Source organism: Triticum urartu, chromosome 2 (genome assembly GCF_003073215.2).
Source record: "Triticum urartu cultivar G1812 chromosome 2, Tu2.1, whole genome shotgun sequence".
NCBI lineage: Eukaryota > Viridiplantae > Streptophyta > Magnoliopsida > Poales > Poaceae > Triticum > Triticum urartu.
The window spans coordinates 18,400,910-18,421,493 of record NC_053023.1 but is presented as its reverse complement, the minus strand read 5'-3'; positions in this window follow the sequence as shown (position 1 = coordinate 18,421,493).

Genomic DNA, 20,584 nt, shown 5'->3' with positions numbered 1-20,584 from the left:
ATCGTTGCGAGGAAACCCGATTAGTTACAGGTAAAATAATCAAAACGAGCGTCTGCATGCACTGCATGCGAATAGAAAAGGAATATTATATTGGGCCCACGGAGGATTAGGGGAGAGAGTCGCCGTGCCAATCTTTTGGCGAAGCTTTTCTGCGCCCGCAGCTCGCCAGCGAGTTGGCAAGATTTACATGGGCGTGCCGCGGGCGAGCTAGGCGCGCCAATATTTTGGTAGTAGTCCAAACGGCTGCCAAATTGTATGGCTAGCCAATTTTTTGGAATGGTCAGAGTTGGTAGCAATCCAAACACACCCGTAATGCACATGACATGGCGGGACTAGTCAGTGTAAGCCATTTCTGTGGCGCTGCTGTGCGAGCTGATAGTACAGGGCCGCAAATCCGCTGTCTCTTTTCAGATTTTATAGATTAAAAATGAAGCATCAAAAGATTACAAACACAATAAACACGTACCTGGTCTTTGCATAGTTTTTTTTGACAATCAATACCATAACATATTTATAGTAGCGAGTTGTACATAGCGCAGATAGATGAGCTGACAACAGCGGATACAAAATAAAGTCTAAAAGGAACAAGCAAATCTTCAAGATTTTCAAACTCTTCTTCCATCACATAATCTTGTACTTTTCCAACGAGGGTTCTCCCATAGTTTTAATTTGAGCCGCAATGCCACGGCTGCGATGCACACACGCAATCATTAAAAAAAATCAACCAACATCAATAGGAGTACCAACACAAGTATTTCAGGGACAAAAAACCGAACAACCATGTCAACATCGCTGGGAGCCGAGAGTACGAATCATCACTGTCGAGGACGTAGCAGTCGGGACAAATATTGCGAGGACAATCCTCCTCGCGGCGACCATGAGGAAAAATCCAAAACCGACCTGACAAAGCAAGATCTGGAGGACCATACCTAGACATGTTTAATCTTCCAACACAACCATTGACGTTGGTCTTTGCATAATTTGGATGTACATAGCCAACACCAACACATCCATAAAAAGAACACGCTGGCGAATAGCAAAACCATATAAAATCAAAAGTATGTATAGACAAGGAAAAAGAGCACAAACTGACCAAATCTGAGATTGTCAAACTACAACGGTGATCATATCGACACCAGTTATCTCATGACATCACACAGACGATGAGGTTCTTCAACAACAACACTTTTAGCAAGGGAGCGACACTAAATAGCCATTGTCACTGATCTAACCATTCAAGACCAGAATCTTGGTTTTCACCCTGAAAAATCAGTTCAAGTATATCCGAGCAATGCCTTGAATAAGATAACAATGTAAAAACATTACCATTTCTAGGTATAACCAACTCGGGACACACCTAGGCTTTCACTCCGGAGCTCGAGACCAGGTGCTCGGATGGCACCACCATCAATGTCACTTATGTGTTGTCACCACCACATTTTCACGATCTCAGCAGCTACATGCGATGTGCGATCACCGCTGCTGCAAAACCATCCCTTTACGTCAAGCCATCGTCCATGTTTACATCTAACTATCAAAGTCAACCACCAGATCTAGAGAGTGGAGCTCTCACAAAAACCTTTCACAAGCAATCGCAAAGCGCCTTGTGGCCGCTGCCACAGGCCGAAGTGGTCACCACAAGGGCCAACACTGCCGGCGCAAAAGACAACCAATGACTTCCACATCCCTAGAAGAGCCCTGCCGACTCGGCCCAGGGGTCCACATGGCCGGAGGTGGAACACAAAAGCAAATCACCATCGCGAACGCGCGCCCACGTGGAACAATTCCGCTGCTAGAGCAGGAGCCGCACAACCACCAGATCATGCCTTTTGTCCGGAGCAGTATGCCCGACCTGAGCACGCCCGCCGCTGATGCAGGAAGGATGTTCCTCTAGATCGCATTCCTGCCGAGGAGCCGATCCAACTGCCTGATTCGAGAAGCTAGCAGGGAGCCGCACCTCATCGCCAATGCTGATGTGCTTGGTGCCAGCGCTGCTGCACCAGATTGTTGCCACGGCTGCCTCACCTCGCAGCCAACGTATATGCACCAGGATCTTGGCTCCTTGGCTAGACTGGATCCACCGCACACCCTAAGGCGCCTTGGGTTGGTGCTGCAGTTGGAGAGCACCGTAAAACTTTGTACAACTTAAAAAACACCGGGGATTTCTAAATTGGCTCCCAATATATTATTTTTTTGATACAAATATTTTAATACTACCTAAAACATCGTAGTAATCACTGATTTTGGGGGCCCTAAAATTCAAAGGCCCATACTAGTCAAAGGATTAGGTACTAATGGGCATTTTGAGAGAGCAAGGCACTGAGAGCAACTAGTTGACGAGCGTTCCTTTGAGAGCCTCACAACGATCAGCGCCACTTGACGCACTCTCAGCCGTTCGCCACGTGTTGTGCTCTAGGCGCTCTCATTGGATTTTAGGCTTTTTAAACAATTTTTTCGGGATTTTTCGACGTTTCGGTTTTCCACCGGTCTTCCTTAGCTTTTGGGTAAAAAATCGAATTTTTTATGCGAAAAATGTGTTTTCTTTTTTTCTTTCGCGAGAATCACGGTTTTGCTTCCGCGAGAGGCACGGTTGTGCTTTTGCGAGAGTCACGGTCGTGCCTCTCGAAAATGAAAAAAAAATACATTTTCTGTTCTTTTTTTCTTTCGTGAGAGTCACGCTTTTACTTTCGCAAGAGGCACGATTGTGCTGTCACGAGAGTCACGGCCGTGCCTCTCGGAAATGAAAAAAATACATGTTTTCTTTTTTTTTCTTTCACGCGAGTCACGGTTTTGCTTCCGCAAGAGGCAAGATTGTCCTTTAGCGAGAAGCACGGCCGTGCCTCCTTGGAAACGAAAAAGAACGTTTTTTTTCTTTATTTTTTTTCCATGAGAGTTACGGTTTTGCTTCCACGAGAGGCACGGTTGTAATTTCGTGAAAGGCATGAGCATGCCTGTTTCGAGAAGGGAAAAAACCCGTGTTTCTGGTTCGGTTTTTTCGTCATTTTTTTCGTCCGATTTTTTCCGTGAAAAAAAGTTCGTGTAAACCTATCAACATGGGATCTAGTTTTGAAGATCTCGACGCGAGGAATCCAACGGTGAACGCCGTTCGAGATTTGGACGCACGGTTTAAGAGACAAAACATTTCTAATTGTTGAGTATATTATGTACGTGTATATTTATGTATAGGACCCACCTCCTGTTTCCTCTGTATACTTGAGGTTGTGGCCCGTGCCCGATGCACCGATCAAATACATCGCGATTGCACAGCCAAGATCTTGCCCTTCTACATGGTATCTATCACAGCACAATCCTAAACCTTAAGCCGCCGCCGCGCCTCTACGCGCTGCCGCCGCCGCCGCTACTCCACGCCGCCGCCACCAGCGGCCGCCGCCGCCACCGTCCTCTCGGTCGGTGCCACTGCCGTCAGTCGCCGCCGCCTCCCACCACCGCGCCTTCCGCCGTTGCCGCCTCTCTACGCCGCCGATCGCCGCCTTGCTTCCGCTCCCTCCCTCCACCTGCGTCGCTCTCCCGCGCCGTGACCACCTTCCTCCAGCGCCTCTCCCGCGCCACAGCAACCCCACCACCCACCCCGCGCCGCACCACTTCCACCCCGCGTCGCGCCACGCGTCACAAAACCTAACCCTAGCCATGAGTTCCTCCTCCTCCACCGTCTCCAACCTGTTCGCCGGTCCCGATGTCACTCTCGTCCACGACCTCAACATCCACGAGCGCGTTCCGGTGAAACTTGATCAATCCACCGCCTCCTACTCCGCTTGGAAGCGGTATTTTTCGCTGGTGTTTCGCGAGTACCTCCTCCATGGTCACGTCGACGGCACCGTGGACTAGGCCCTCATGATCCATGACGAGGAGTGGATGATCCTTGACGCCACCATCATCCGCTGGTTCTACCTCACCATCTCCACCGACCTCTTCCACACCGTGGTGGATGAAGATGACGACGCCTACGCCGTCTGGACCAAGCTCAACGGCCTCTTCACCGACAAAAAGCTGCAGCGCAAGGTCCTCCTCCACGACGAGTTTTACGGTTGCCAGCTGCTTTACTCGTCCATCGACAATTTTTGCATGCGCCTGAAAAAGTTTTCCGATGAGCTCCGTGATCTTGGGGAGACAGTTGGCGACGAGCTCCTCATCAGCACCCTCACCGCTGGTCTTAACGAGGATTTTGGGAACGCCGCGTCCAACCTCACCCTCATCCCGGAGCCTACCTTCGCTAAGGTGGTGGCGTACCTCAAGCTGGAGGAGCGCCGGATGAGGATGGCACGGACTCGGGCGACCCACACCGCCCTCGTCGCCGGCACCCGCGGGGGTCAAGCCCCGCCACCTCCGCGCCCGATGCCGCCCCAGCCGGCGGCACCCGCTTTCTCGCCTGGCTTTCGCCCGCCCCGACTGCTCCCTTCCCGCCGCCCCAGTCGGCGGCCAATGGGGGGGGGAGGGGTCGTCGCGGCGGCCGCAAGTAGGGGGCGCGGGCGCTCACGAAGGAGCACCCGGCCCGCCGCAGCAGGCCTATCAGCCGGCCCCGTGGTACTTCGGCCAGAACCCATGGACCGGCGTTGTGCATGCCTACTCCATGCCGGTTCCCCGTGCCCCTGCCCCGGGTATTCTCGGTGCCCGGCCACCGTCGCACCAGGTGTTCTACGCCACGCCGCAGCCCTATGCGGCACCCTACGGCCAGCAGCCGCAGCCAGGCGGGCTGCCGCTGCTACCCCTGACGGCCCCGCCGCAACCTCTCCAGCCGGCACCGTGGGACCCGGCCCTTCTGGCGGCTCTTCACACCGCTCCTTCACCATCCAGCTACACCGGCGGCGGCGACTAGTATATGGACACTGGAGCTACCGCGCATATGGCCGCTTATCCCGGTAACCTCCACACCTCCTATCCTGTCCACACTTCCAACCGCATCACCGTCGGTGATGGCTCCTCTCTTCCTATCACTCACATTGGTCATGCATACTTTTCGTCTAACTCCACTACAATATCCATGTCTAATGTCTCAGTTTCTCCCGAGCTTATTAAAAATCTTGTTTCTGTTCGTTCTCTTACACGTGAAAATCTCGTTACCGTTGAATTTGACGAATGTGGTTTTTCTGTTAAGGACGCTCGCACCCGGATAGTACTCCACCGATGCGACAGCCCCGACGAGCTCTACCTGTTTCACTCCGCCACCTCCACCACCTCCGCCGCCCCTGTCGCTCTCACCACCGGAGTGGATCTTTGGCACGCTCGCTTGGGTCATCCCAGTCCCGCCACCCTTCGTCATATACTTCGGAGTTCTTCTTTCACGTGTAATAAGAACGAGGATCCCTCGTGTCATGCATGTCGCCTCGGCAAACATGCTCGTCTCCCGCTTAGGGCTTCTTCTCATGTTGCATCGTACCCGTTTGAGTTAATTCATAGTGATGTTTGGACCTCTCCTATTGCCAGTAATACGGGCTATCTTTATTATCTTGTCATACTTGATGATTTATCGCATTATGTGTGGACCTTCCCGTTGCGCCGCAGGTCGGATGCTATATCCACTCTCGCCACCTTCTACTGCTATGTTCTCATGCAGTTTGGTCGTCCCATTCTTGCGTTGCAGACAGATAAGGGAAGGAGTTCACAACCTAGCTGTTCGCACTCTCCTCACCACACATGGCACGACTTTTCGTCTCACCTGCCCGTACACCTCACAACAGAACGGTCGCGCTGAGCGTATCCTTCGCACTCTCAATGACTGCGTTCGAACTCTCCTCTTTCACGCCAATGTGCCTCCGCGCTTTTGGCCTGACGCTCTCGCCACCGCTTCACTCCTCATTAACATCCGTCCATGTCGCACTCGCGGGAACTTTGCACCTCATCACCTCCTCTTCGGTGCACCACCCTCTTATGAGAGCTTCGCATCTTCGGCTGTCTTTGCTACCCTAGCATCGCCGCTACTGCGCCTCATAAGCTTGCACCTTGCTCCGTCGCCTGCATCTTTCTCGGCTACCCACCTAACACTAAGGGCTACCGCTGCTATGATCCTGTCTCCCATCGTGTTTTCACCTCCCGGCATGTTTACTTTGATAAGATGGTGTTTCCATTTCAGCAGCAGGTACCTCTTGTCGCCTCGTCGCCGCCGGCCACCGGCGGCCCTTCGGTGACTCCGTCAGGTGGACGGCCCCGACCGGCTCTCGGACCGCCTCCGGGCTTTTGCGGTTCTCGCGCCACGGGACGAGCTGCATCTCGCGCCCCCATGCCGGCGCCTGCCCTCTCGGCCTCCTTGGCCGACCACGACGCCTCGGCTGGCGCCCCCCTTCACCCGCTGACCCCGACTCGGGTGCCGCGGGCTCGGGCGCCACCGGCTCGGCCGCCCCTTCGGCCGCCTCGGCCGCTGCCTCTTCGGCTGCCGCCTCGCCGGTCCCGTCGCTGGCCCCGTCGCAGGCCGCCTCGCCGGCTGCTTCGCCACCCGCCTCGCTGGCCGCTCCGGTGTTGCCGTCTGGCCCTGTTACACGGGCTAGGACTGGCGTTCACCGTCCGAGACTGTGGTACTCGGGCGATGAGTACCTCTTCGCCGCCTCCACCGCGGAGCCGTCTCCTCTTCCCGCGTCCGCTCGCGCAGCCCTCCGTGATCCTCACTGGCTTGCGGCGATGCAGGAAGAGTTCGACGCTCTTCAGCGGAACCGTACCTAGACACTGGTTCCCTGGCCTCCTCGCGCCAATGTCATCACCGACAAGTGGGTGTTTCGCCACAAGACCCGCTCGGATAGTACACTTGAGTGCTACAAGGCTCGCTGGGTGGTTTGTGGTTTCCGACAGCGCGCTGGCGTTGACTTCACTGAGACGTTTGCCCCGGTTGTTAAACCGGGCACGATCCGCACCGTCCTTCAGCTCGCGGTGTTCCGAGGCTGGCCAGTTCATCAGATGGATGTCTCCAACGCCTTCCTCCACAACCATCTTGATGAGCAGGTTTATTGTGAGCAGCCCACCGGTTTCGTCGACGCATCTCTCCCTGGCCATGTGTGTTTGCACCCTACGGGCTCAAGCAAGCACCCTGCGCCTGGTACCAGCGGATCGCCGAGTTTCTTCAAACACTGGGTTTCAGCGTCACTCGCTCGGATGCCTCACTTTTTATCTATCGACACGGTGACACGACTGCATATTTGCTCCTCTACGTCGACGACATCATCCTGACGGCCTCCTCCACAGCTCTTCTTCAGCAGATTACTCTTCGGCTGCGTGACGAGTTTGCCATCAAGGACTTGGGTGCTCTACATTATTTCCTTGGCATTGAGGGCTCGCGACCGGACGGCTTCTTTCTTCATCAGCAGAAGTATGCGCGCGAGCTTCTTGAGCGTGCTGGCATGCTCAACTGTCACCCTGTTGCTTACTCCTGTTGACACGAAGGCCAAGGTTGCTGCTCTTGAGGGCTCGCCAGCGTCGGATGCTCCCTCCTACCGGTCTATCGTCGGCGCTCTTCAGTATCTGACTCTCACCAGACTGGATCTTCAGTATGCTGTTCAACAGGTGTGTCTCCACATGCACGCCCCTCGTGACTCCCATTGGACTCTCGTGAAGCGGATCCTCCATTACATTCGCGGCACGATGACCCTCGGGCTCACCCTCACGGCGTCCACTTCTCTGGAGATGATGGCCTACTCCGACGCGGACTGGACTGGCTGCCCAGACACTCGTCGGTCCACCTCCGGCTACTGCGTCTACCTCGGTCCTTCACTCGTCTCGTGGTCATCCAAGCGACAACCCATGGTTTTGCGCTCAAGCGCGGAGGCTGAGTACCGAGCTGTGGCTAACGCTGTTGCTGAGTGCACCTGGCTACGACAGTTACTTCAGGAGCTGCATCACGACGTCTCCCAGGCTACGGTTGTCTACTGCGACAATTTCTGCGGTGTACCTCTCCGCCAACCCCGTTCATCATCGCCGGACTAAGCACATTGAGCTGGACATTCACTTTGTGCTGCGAGCAGGTGGCCCTTGGACGTATTCGGTGTTGGGGAACGTTGCAGAAAACAAAAATTTTCCTACGGTTTCACCAAGATCCATCTAGGAGTTCATCTAGCAACGAGTGATCGATGCATCTACGTACCTTGTAGATCGCGAGCGGAAGCGTTCAAAGAACGGGGATGATGTAGTCGAACACGACGTTGATTCAAATCACCGATGATCAAGCACCGAATGGACGGTGCCTCCGCATTCAACACACGTATGGAACGGATGACGTCTCCTCCTTTCTTGATCCAGCAAGGGGGGAGGAGAGGTTGATGAAGATCCAGCAGCACGACGGCGTGGTGGTGGATGCAGGGCGTCACAGTAGCAGGGCTTCGCCTATACTACGAGAGAGAGACGTAACGGGGAGAGAGGGAAGCACCAAAGGATCAGCGCTGAAATCCCTCCTATCCCCCACTATATATAGGAGGGCCAAGGGGGGGTGGTGCGCAGCCTAGGAGATCCAATCTCCTAGGTGCGGCGGCCAGGGGAGGGTTTCCCTCCCCCCAAGGCACTCAGGGGTGCCTTCCACTAGTGGGACTCCTCCCATATGGAAACCCTAGGCGCATGGGCCTAGTAGGGCTGGTGCCCTTGGCCCATCAAGGCCAAGGCGCACCCCCTACAGCCCATGTGGCCCCCGAGGACAGGTGGCCCCACCCGGTGGCCCCCGGGACCCCTCCGGTGGTCCCGGTACAATACCGAATAACCCCGAAAACTTGTCCCGATTGCCGAAAACAGCAACTTCCTATATATAATCTTTACCCTTCCGGACCATTCCCGGAAACTCCTCGTGACGTCCGGGATCTCCATCCGGGACTCCGAACAACATTCGGGTACTGCATACACATATCTTCATTAACCCTAGCGTCACCGAACCTTAAGTGTGTAGACCCTACCGGGTCGGGAGACCAAGCAGACATGACCGAGGACGACTCTCCGGTCAATAACCAACAGCGGATCTGGATACCCATGATGGCTCCACATGCTCCACGATGATCTCATCGGATGAACCACGATGTCGAGGATTAATCAACCCCGTATACAATTCCCTTTGTCAATCGGTATGTTACTTGCCCGAGACTCGATCGTCGGTATCCCAATACCTTGTTCAATCTCGTTACCGGCAAGTCACTTTACTCGTACCGTAATGCATGATCCCGTGATCAACCACTTGGTCACCTTGAGCTCATAATGATGATGCATTACCGAGTGGGCCCAGTGATACCTCTCCGTTATCCAGAGTGACAAATCCCAGTCTCGATCCGTGTCAACCCAACAGACACTTTCGGAGATACCTGTAATGCACCTTTATAGTCACCCAGTTACGTTTGTGACGTTTGATACACCCAAAGCACTCCTACGGTATCCGGGAGTTACACGATCTCATGGTCAAAGGAAAAGATACTTGACATTGGAAAAGCTCTAGCAAACGAACTACACGATCTTTGTGCTATGCTTAGGATTGGGTCTTGTCCATCACATCATTCTCCTAATGATGTGATCCCGTTATCAATGACATCCAATGTCCATAGCCAGGAAACCATGACTATCTGTTGATCAACGAGCTAGTCAACTAGAGGCTTACTAGGGACATATTATGGTCTATGTATTCACACGTGTATTACGATTTCCGGATAATACAGTTATAGCATGAATAAAGACAATTATCATGAACAAAGAAATATAATAATAATACTTTTATTATTGCCTCTAGGGCATATTCCAACAGTCTCCCACTTGCACTAGAGTCAATAATCTAGTTACATTGTGATGAATCGAACACCCATGGAATTCTGGTGTTGATCATGTTTTGCCCTAGGGAGAGGTTTAGTCAACGGATCTGCTATATTCAGGTCCGTATGTACTTTACAAATCTTCTATGTCTCCATCTTGAACATTTTCACGAATGGAGTTGAAGCGACGCTTGATGTGCCTGAGTCTTCTTGTGAAACCTGGGCTCCTTGGCAAGTGCAATAGCTCCAGTGTTGTCACAAAAGAGTTTGATTGGCCCGACGCATTGGGTATGACTCCTAGGTCGGTGATGAACTCCTTCACCCAAATTGCTTCATGTGCTGCCTCCGAGGCTGCCATGTACTCCGCTTCACATGTAGATCCCGCCACGACGCTCTGTTTGCAATGCACCAGCTCACTGCTCCACCATTCACATATACACGTATCCGGTTTGTGACTTAGAGTCATCCAGATCTGTGTCGAAGCTAGCGTCGACGTAACCCTTTACGACGAGCTCTTCGTCACCTCCATAACGAGAAACATTCCTTAGTCCTTTTCAGGTACTTCAGGATATTCTTGACCGCTGTCCAGTGTTCCTTGCCGGGATTACTTGGTACCTTCCTACCAAACTTACGGCAAGGTTTACATCAGGTCTGGTACACAGCATGGCATACATAATAGAACCTATGGCTGAGGCATAGGGGATGATACTCATCTCTTCTATCTCTTCTGCCGTGGTCGGGCATTGAGCTGAGCTCAATCTCACACCTTGCAAAACAGGCAAGAACCCTTTCTTGGACTGATCCATTTTGAACTTCTTCAAAATCTTATCAAGGTATGTGCTTTGTGAAAGACCTATGAGGCGTCTTGATCTATCTCTGTAGATCTTGATGCCTAATATATAAGCAGCTTCTCCAAGGTCCTTCATTGAAAAACTCTTATTCAAGTAGGCCTTGATGCTGTCCAAGAGTTCTATATCATTTCCCATCAAAAGTATGTCATCTACATATAATATGAGAAATGCTACAGAGCTCCCACTCACTTTCTTGTAAACGCAGGCTTCTCCATAAGTCTGCGTAAACCCAAACGCTTTGATCATCTCATCAAAGCGAATGTTCCAACTCCGAGATGCTTGCACCAGCCCATAAATCGAGCGTTGGAGCTTGCACACCTTGTCAGCATTCTTAGGATCGACAAAACCTTCCGGCTGCATCATATACAATTTCCTTAAGGAAACCATTAAGGAATGCCGTTTTGACGTCCATTTGCCATATCTCATAATCGTAGAATGCGGCAATTGCTAACATGATTCGGACGGACTTTAGCTTCGCTACCGGTGAGAAAGTCTCATCGTAGTCAATTCCTTGAACTTGTCGATAACCCTTAGCGACAAGCCGAGCTTTATAGATGGTCACATTACCATCCGCGTCTGTCTTCTTCTTAAAGATCCATTTATTTTCTATGGCTCGCCGTTCAACGGGCAAGTCAGTCAAAGTCCATACTTCGTTTTCATACATGGATCCTATCTCGGATTTCATGGCTTCTAGCCATTTGTCGGAATCCGGGCCTGCCATCGCTTCTTCATAGTTCGAAGGTTCACCGTTGTCTAACAACATGATTTCCAAGACAGGGTTGCCGTACCACTCTGGTGCGGAACGTGTCCTTGTGGACCTTCGAATTTCAGTAGGAGCTTGATCAGAAGTATCTTGATCATCATCATTAACTTCCTCTCTAGTCGGTGCAGGCACCTCAGGAACATTTTCTTGAGTTGCGCCATTTTCCGGTTCAAGAGGTCAATACTTCATCAAGTTCTACTTTCCTCCCACTTACTTCTTTCGAGAGAAACTCTTTCTCTAGAAAGGATCCATTCTTGGCAACAAAGATCTTGCCTTCGGATCTGAGGTAGAAGGTATACCCATAAGTTTCTTTAGGGTATCCTATGAAGACGCATTTTTCCGACTTGGGTTCGAGCTTTTCAGGTTGAAGTTTCTTGACATAAGCATCGCATCCCCAAACTTTTAGAAACGACAGCTTAGGTTTCTTCCCAAACCATAATTCATACGGTGTCGTCTCAACGGATTTCGACGGTGCCCTATTTAAAGTGAATGCGGCAGTCTCTAAAGCATAGCCCCAAAAAGATAGCGGTAAATCGGCAAGAGACATCATAGATCGCACCATATCTAATAGAGTGCGATTACGACGTTCGGACACACCATTACGCTGAGGTGTTCCAGGCGGCGTGAGTTGTGAAACTATTCCACATTTTCTTAAGTGTGTGCCAAATTCGTGACTCAAGTATTCTCCTCCACGATCTGATCGTAGAAACTTGATTTTCCTGTCACGTTGATTCTCAACCTCACTCTGAAATTCCTTGAACTTTTCAAAGGTTTCAGACTTGTGTTTCATTAAGTAGACATACCCATATCTACTTAAGTCATCAGTGAGGGTGAGAACATAACGATAGCCACCGCGAGCCTCAACACTCATTGGACCGCACACATCAGTATGTATGATTTCCAATAAGTTGGTTGCTCGCTCCATTGTTCCTGAGAACGGAGTCTTGGTCATTTTACCCATGAGGCATGGTTCGCACGTGTCAAATGATTCATAATCAAGAGACTCTAAAAGTCCATCTGCATGGAGCTTCTTCATGCGTTTGACACCTATGTGACCAAGGCGGCAGTGCCACAAGTATGTGGGACTATCATTATCAACCTTACATCTTTTGGTACTCACACTATGAATATGTGTAGCATTACGCTCGAGATTCATTAAGAATAAACCATTGACATCGGAGCATGACCATAAAACATATCTCTCATATAAATAGAACAACCATTATTCTCGGATTTAAATGAGTAGCCATCTCGATTAAACGAGATCCTGATACAATGTTCATGCTCAAACATGGCACTAAATAACAATTATTGAGGTTTATAACTAATCCCGTAGGTAAATGTAGAGGTAGCGTGCCGACGGCGATCACATCGACCTTGGAACCATTCCCGACGCGCATCGTCACCTCGTCCTTCTCCAGTTTTCTTTTATTCCGCAGCTCCTGTGCTGAGTTACAAATATGAGCAACGCACCGGTATCAAATACCCAGGAGTTACTACGAGTACTGGTAAGGTACACATCAATTACATGTATATCAAATATACCTTTGGTGTTGCCGGCCTTCTTGTCCGCTAAGTATTTGGGGCAGTTCCGCTTCCAGTGACCCTTCCCTTTGCAATAAAAGCACTCTGTCTCAGGCTTGGGTCCATTCTTTGACTTCTTCCCGACAGCTTGCTTGCCGGGCGCAGCAACTTCCTTGCCGTCCTTCTTGAAGTTCTTTTTACCCTTGCCCTTTTGAACTTAGTGGTTTTATTCATCATCAACACTTGATGTTCCTTCTTGACTTCTACCTCTGCTGATTTCAGCATAGCAAATACTTCAGGAATGGTCTTTACCATCCCCTGCATATTGAAGTTCATCACAAAGCTCTTGTAGCTTGGTGGAAGCGACTGGAGGATTCTGTCAATGACCGCGTCATCCGGGAGATTAACTCCCAGCTGAGTCAAGCGGTTATGTAACCCAGACATAGTGAGTATGTGCTCACTGACAGAACTATTTTCCTCCATCTTACAGCTGAAGAACTTATCGGAGACTTCATATCTCTCGATCCGGGCATGAGCTTGAAAAACCATTTTTAGCTCTTCGAACATCTCATATGCTCCATGTCTCTCAAAACGCTTTTGGAGCCCCGGCTCTAAGCTGTAAAGCATGCCGCACTGAACGAGGGAGTAGTCATCAGTACGTGTCTGCCAAGCGTTCATAGCGTCTTGGTTCTGTGGGACGGGTGGATCACCTAGCGGTGCTTGTAGGACATAATCTTTCTTGGCAGCTATGAGGATGATCCTCAGGTTCCGGACCCAGTCCGTATAGTTGCTTGCCATCGTCTTTCAGCTTGGTTTTCTCTAGGAACGCGTTTGAAATGAATACAACGTTGGCCATTTGATCTACAGGACATATTGTAAAGATTTTTAGACTAAGTTCATGATTAATTAAGTTCATCTAATCAAATTATTAATGAACTCCCACTCAGATTAGACATCCCTCTAGTCATCTAAGTGTACACGATCCAAGTCGACTAAGGCCGTGTCCGATTAACACGTGAGACGGACTAGTCATCGTCGGTGAACATCTCCATGTTGATCGTATCTTCCATACGACTCGTGTTCGACCTTTCGGTCTCTGTGTTCGAGGCCATGTCTTCACATGCTAGGCTCGTCAAGTTAACCCTAAGTGTTTTTGCAGTGTAAAACTTCTTACACCCGTTGTATGTTAACGAAAGGATCTATCACACCCGATTAAACACGTGGTGCTTCGAAGCCACGAACTGTAGCAACGGTGCACAGTTAGGGAGAACACTTCTTGAAATTGTTGTAAGGGATCATCTTATTTACTACCGTCGTTTTAAGTAAACAAGATGCAAAACATGATAAACATCACATGTAATCAAATAATAACAGTGACATGATATGGCCAATATCACATAGCTCCTTTGATCTCCATCTTGGGGCTCCATGATCATCCTTGTAGATCGTCATACTCATCGACATGTAAGTCGTGATTCCTTGTACAAGAACATGATCAATCTCATACATCACATATATCATTCATCACATCCTTTTGGCCATATCACATCACATAGCATACCCTGCAAAAACAAGTTAGACGTCCTCTAATTGTTGTTTGCATGTTTTACGTGGCTGCTATGGGTTTCTAGCAAGAACGTTTCTTACCTACGCAAAGACCACAACGTGATATGCCAATTGCTATTTACCCTTCATAAGGACCCTTTTCATCGAATCCGATCCGACTAAAGTAGGAGAGACAGACACCCGCTAGCCACCTTATGCAACTAGTGCATGTCAGTCGGTGGAACCTGTCTCACGTAAGAGTACGTGTAAGGTCGGTCCGGGCCGCTTCATCCCACGATGCCGCCGAATCAAGATAAGACTAGTAACGGCAAGCATATTGAACAAAATCAACGCCCACAACTACTTTGTGTTCTACTCGTGCATAGAAACTACGCATAACTATGCATAGACCTAGCTCATGATACCACTGTTGGGGAACGTAGCAGACAAAAATTTTCCTACTGTTTCACCAAGATCCATCTAGGAGTTCATCTAGCAACGAGTGATTAGATGCATCTACGTACCTTGTAGATCGCGAGCGGAAGCGTTCAAAGAACGGGGATGATGTAGTCGAACACGACGTGATTCAATCACCGATGATCAAGCCACCGAAACGGACGGTGCCTCGCGTTCAACACCACGTACGGAAACGGATGACGTTCTCCTCCTTTCTTGATCCAGCAAGGGGGAAGGAGAGGTTGATGAAGATCCAGCAGCACGACGGCGTGTGTGGTGTGGATGCAGCACAGTAGCAGGCTTCGCCTATACTACGAGAGAGAGACGTAACGGGGAGAGAGGGAAGCACCAAAAGGCTAGGTATGAAGTCCTCCCCTCTCCTCAACTATATATAGGAGGGCCAAGGGGGGGTGGTGCGCAGCCTAGGAGATCTAATCTTCCTAGGTGCGGCTGGGCCCCAAGGGGGAGGGTTTTTCCCCCCTCTCCCCCCAAGGCACCTCAGGGGTGCCTTCCACCACTTGGACTCCCCCTTGGTGGAAACCCTAGGCGCATGGGCCTAGTAGGGCTGGTTCCTTCCTTGGCCCATCTAGGCCAAGGCGCACCCCTACAGCCCATGTTGCCCCCCGGGACAGGTGCCCCACCCGGTAGGGCCCCCGGGACCCCTCCGGTGGTCCCGGTACAATACGATAACCCCGAAACTTGTCCGATGGCCGAAACAGCACTTTCCTATATTATAATTCTTTACCTCCGGACCCATTCGGAACCCTCGTGACGTCCGGATCTCATCCGGGACTCCGAACAAACATTCGGGTTCTGCATACACATATCTTCATAACCCTAGCGTCACCGAACCTTAAGTGTGTAGACCCTACGGGTTCGGGAGACAAGCAGACATGACCGAGACGACTCTCCGGTCAATAACCAACAGCGGGATCTGGATACCCATGATGGCTCCCACATGCTCCACGATGATCTCATCGGATGAACCACGATGTCGAGGATTAATCAACCCCGTATACAATTCCCTTTGTCAATCGGTATGTTACTTGCCCGAGACTCGATCGTCGGTATCCCAATACCTTGTTCAATCTCGTTACCGGCAAGTCACTTTACTCGTACCGTAATGCATGATCCCGTGATCAACCACTTGGTCACCTTGAGCTCATAATGATGATGCATTACCGAGTGGGCCCAGTGATACCTCTCCGTTATCGGAGTGACAAATCTGACAAATCCCAGTCTCGATCCGTATCAACCCAACAGACACTTTGGGAGATACCTGTAATGCACCTTTATAGTCACCCAGTTACGTTGTGACGTTTGATACACCCAAAGCACTCCTACGGTATCCGGGAGTTACACGATCTCATGGTCAAAGGAAAAGATACTTGACATTGGAAAAGCTCTAGCAAACGAACTACACGATCTTTGTACTATGCTTAGGATTGGGTCTTGTCCATCACATCATTCTCCTAATGATGTGATCCCGTTATCAATGACATCCAATGTCCATAGCCAGGAAATCATGACTATCTGTTGATCAACGAGCTAGTCAACTAGAGGCTTACTAGGGACATATTATGGTCTATGTATTCACACGTGTATTACGATTTCCGGATAATACAGTTATAGCATGAATAAAGACAATTATCATGAACAAAGAAATATAATAATAATGCTTTTATTATTGCCTCTAGGGCATATTTCCAACATTCGGGTCCTCCACGTTCCGACAGCACAACAGTTCGCCGATGTGATGACGAAGGGACTGCTGACTTCCACCTTCGAGGAGTTTCGTTCCAGTCTTTGCGTCACTGGCGCCGCTTCGACTGCCCTGCCGGGGGGGGGGGTGTTGAGTATATTATGTACGTGTATATTTGTGTATAGGGCCCACCTCCTGTTTCCTCTGTATAGTTGAGGTTATGGCTCCCCTCTGTACTCATATATACGTGCCTGGTGCACTAATCAATACATCGCGATTGCACAGCCCACATCTTACCCTTCTACACTAATAAACGGATCTACGAAAAGGGAAAACTCACAGTTGCGACAACTGACACACATGCAACATCCCACTGGTCGCAACCTGGAAAAATTGGAGTGAACTTTTCAATGAATACTGCTCAACTAGTGATTTTGGCATTTTTAAATACTATTAAATGGGTTTTTAAGCGTCAGATGAAAAGGACTCGCCTGAAATCCAGACGAACCTCACGCGCTCATGTCTCCCTCTCAGTATTTGTCTCATTTTCACCGCATATTGCTTAGTAGAGCGATTTGCCCCTGCACTGCAGCGTCATGGTCTCCAACCTTTTCATCTGGACTAGTATATTTTTTGTTCTTTCTGCTATTTTATTATTATTTTATTTTTGGCAAGATGTAAATACTTTTGTGATGATAAAATATGAATACTCCGAAAAAACCTGTCGTAACACAATTGTTAATACAAAATATTTAATTAATGATTGTTACATATAGAGCTGATTTCGCATAGGGCCTAAGGGCATGTACAATGGTTGATAAAATAGTCTTATTCTTAAGTCTTGCATGTAATTAAGAGATGACAAAAAAAGATGTCTACAATGGGTCATTTCTTAGCCTTATCTTCATAACTAGTTATTCCTAAAAACATGGTGACACATATTGTGCTAAGATATCATCTCTTGTCTTATCTTAAATAAGAGAAGACAAGCCTTTTCTTATGAGTTCTCTCTCCTCTACCTCATCATTTATCCTACATGGCACTCCTAAGATAGCATCATTGTACATGCCCTAAGATTTTAAAGGTACGGTCCTGGGATTTATGCAAAGTATTTATTCTCTCGACACTCTGCTCTAGGTACATGGTGCCTTGCCATCCACGGAGCACACCGGGATCCAGGGGCTGACCGTTGGCTCCGCTGCTGCGACTGCGCCGTCCACAACACAAACACGAAAAAAAAACCACCTCAACATGCAAACATGCATTCGAATTTCCATTCTATTATTCAATTATCCTATTTATATTTAATAAATATTTAACTATACAATAGTTAAACACAGTAAATCATATGTACTTTTATTTTTAGTTCTCATATTATTACCCCGCGTGTTTATGTTCATGCAAGGGTTTTTCCGATTCCGATTTTTCAGTATGGATCAGTAAAACCGGTTTCCGTAAAATCTTGGAATTTTCAGATATTTTTGCCTGAAATTCTCAAACAAATTTTGAATTCGAAAATTTTGTGCCTCAGTATAAATTGTTTACACCTGGTTTTAACTATAAAACAATCAAACATAATAAATCATGTATTTTTTTACTTCTAATATTATTACCCCGCATGTTTATGTTCCACGCAAGGTTTTTTTTCTCGATTCCATTTTTTTGGTAGGGACCGGGAAACCGGTTTCCGGAATATCTTGGCATTTCAGTTTTTTCCACCAAAATTTTCAAACTAATTTTGAATTCAAAAAAATTCATGCCTCAATATAAACTGTTTACGCCTGGTTTGAACATAGCGATGTTCTTGTTCATGTGGCCAGCCTATCTTCTCTACGTATGGAAGCTTGCGGGTTTGAATAACCCTTCCGTGTAAATTGTTTTTTCTAATTTTGTTAAGCTTGAAAAAACTTTAAAAAGTCAGTTGGCAAAACTGGGATTCAATCCTGTGCACCCACATAATTCATACCATCATACTATGAGTTATCTTCTGTTTAGATTTAGAAAGGCATATGAGAGCTATCTGACATATGTTAGCCATATAAATTCAAATAATTCAAAAAATTTGGGCAAAATTTGAATTTTCACTAGGTAACGGAAGGCTGGTTTTCGACCGGTTTCCCAAAATCTCGGCCGAGAAAAATAACCTGGTTCCATGTAATCAAATCTAATTAAAATATATTGCAAAATTTCCACAACGACGTGCAAGTTATCATCTAGTTTATTAAGCAAGGGTGGAAACGAGGTACACAGTGCCAATTAAGTGGGCAGGAGGAAAAGATTGATCGCATGTCCTCTCCTGCCCTCTGGCACGCTTTGTCTAGAATGTGCTAAAATGCGTATTTAGTCTCCCCGTATGTTCAATGGATGGTTCAGAACTGCTGAAATATTTGATAAAAAAGTTTGCCAGTTGGGGTTGCTGCAGTTCGGCATAGTATCTGGAACACGCGAAATGATGCTTGTCTCTGGCACACACAAAAAAACTGCATGATGCGTCCGTTGAGATCAACTAATTGGATAATGGATTCACTATTGGTCACTTATGTGAAACAGGTGGTAAAGAAAAGTCTGTTGCAGTGGGGAGTAAGGCTTTTTGAACACCCGACAAACGAAGTGTTTGTGGCTATGCGGGTCTAGAGACTAACTTAACTAATGCTTGATGGTTGATCTCTGAGTAGTTTTCTGGTGTTGATAAGGTGTGTTATAGTCGCTATTTTCTGCTTTTGTATAGCCTGGATGTAGAGTGTTGGTTGTTTGCCTCAGTCGTCAGTATTTTGCATTGGTAGTCGGTACATTGCAGTTGACCAGGGGTGCTAGCATATTTTGGTTTGTTGTCGGTCTTTGCTGGGTTCGGCGGCTGTTTAGCTAGCTTGTGCTGCCTTGTTTCGATGTTGCTTCAAGTTCGATGGTCTTGTTGTTGCAAAGGGTCTTTTTATTCCCCTTAATGGAGATGTGTGAGATAGGACTGGATTCTTACTAGTTAGCACCACAAGTTGGTGGGCTAAGCGGCTCCAATTTGAACCTCACCAGCACCTAATTTGAACATTAATCTTTTTTTTGGATGAAAAAGTCTGTGTCTATATAGTACACACCGACCAACACACTATTTTGAGATATACATATAGAAAACAATTAACATGTTACAAGATTCAGCAAATATGTTTAGCGGGATTCAAAAGCGTCCTATTTGACCAAGCTGCAGAGCTGCTCGTTGCCTCTCGATGTGGCAACAAGGCAACGTCACGAGAAAACAGCAGGACGCATCAAACCAAACCGGTAATTAAGGGGCTGTTCGGGAGTCCACCAGCTCCCTGGATTTTAAGAATCTGGAGAGTACCGATTCACTCACTCCACAGTTTTGAACTAAAACTCCACCAACTCCGGGAGCAGCAGCGTGGAGCGGAGGGACTCCGAACAGTCCCTAAGTTAAGTCCAACCAGACCAGGTTCAAGTTGCATAACCAACGAGATGCCCTTTGGGTGTTTTTATTCGAACAAAAAGAGGACCTTGCCCGTAACACAATACAAAAAGACTACGGATTTGAATTAATTTAACTTAACACAAACCGGGACCAACCGGGACTAAAGGGGGCCTTTGGTCGCGGTTGGTGCCACCAACCGGGACCAAAGGCCTTGTGCTGCTGCGGCGTCGAAAGTTTAGTCCCACCTCGCTAGTTGAGAGGGGTGCGCAGTGGTTTATAAGCCCCACTGCCGCACCCCTCTCGAGCTCCTCTCCATTGCAGGCTTACGGGCTAATTGTCACTGCTATGCCTTTGGGCCTAACTGGGCCTCCTGCGGGCCTGAATCCTGGCCCATGGATGGGTTTCTAGTCGTATTCAGGCCGTGGGGGCCCAGTAGGTGGCATTTTTTTTTCTTTTTTTCTATTTATTTTTTCGTTTCTACTTAGAACTAAATACTTATAGTTTTTTAGTGATTTCTTTTTTCTTTTAGGTCACAAAAATTATAAACTTTCTGTTAGTGCCATTAGCTTTAAAATTTGAATAGTAATTTGAATTTTTTAAAAATTTGTG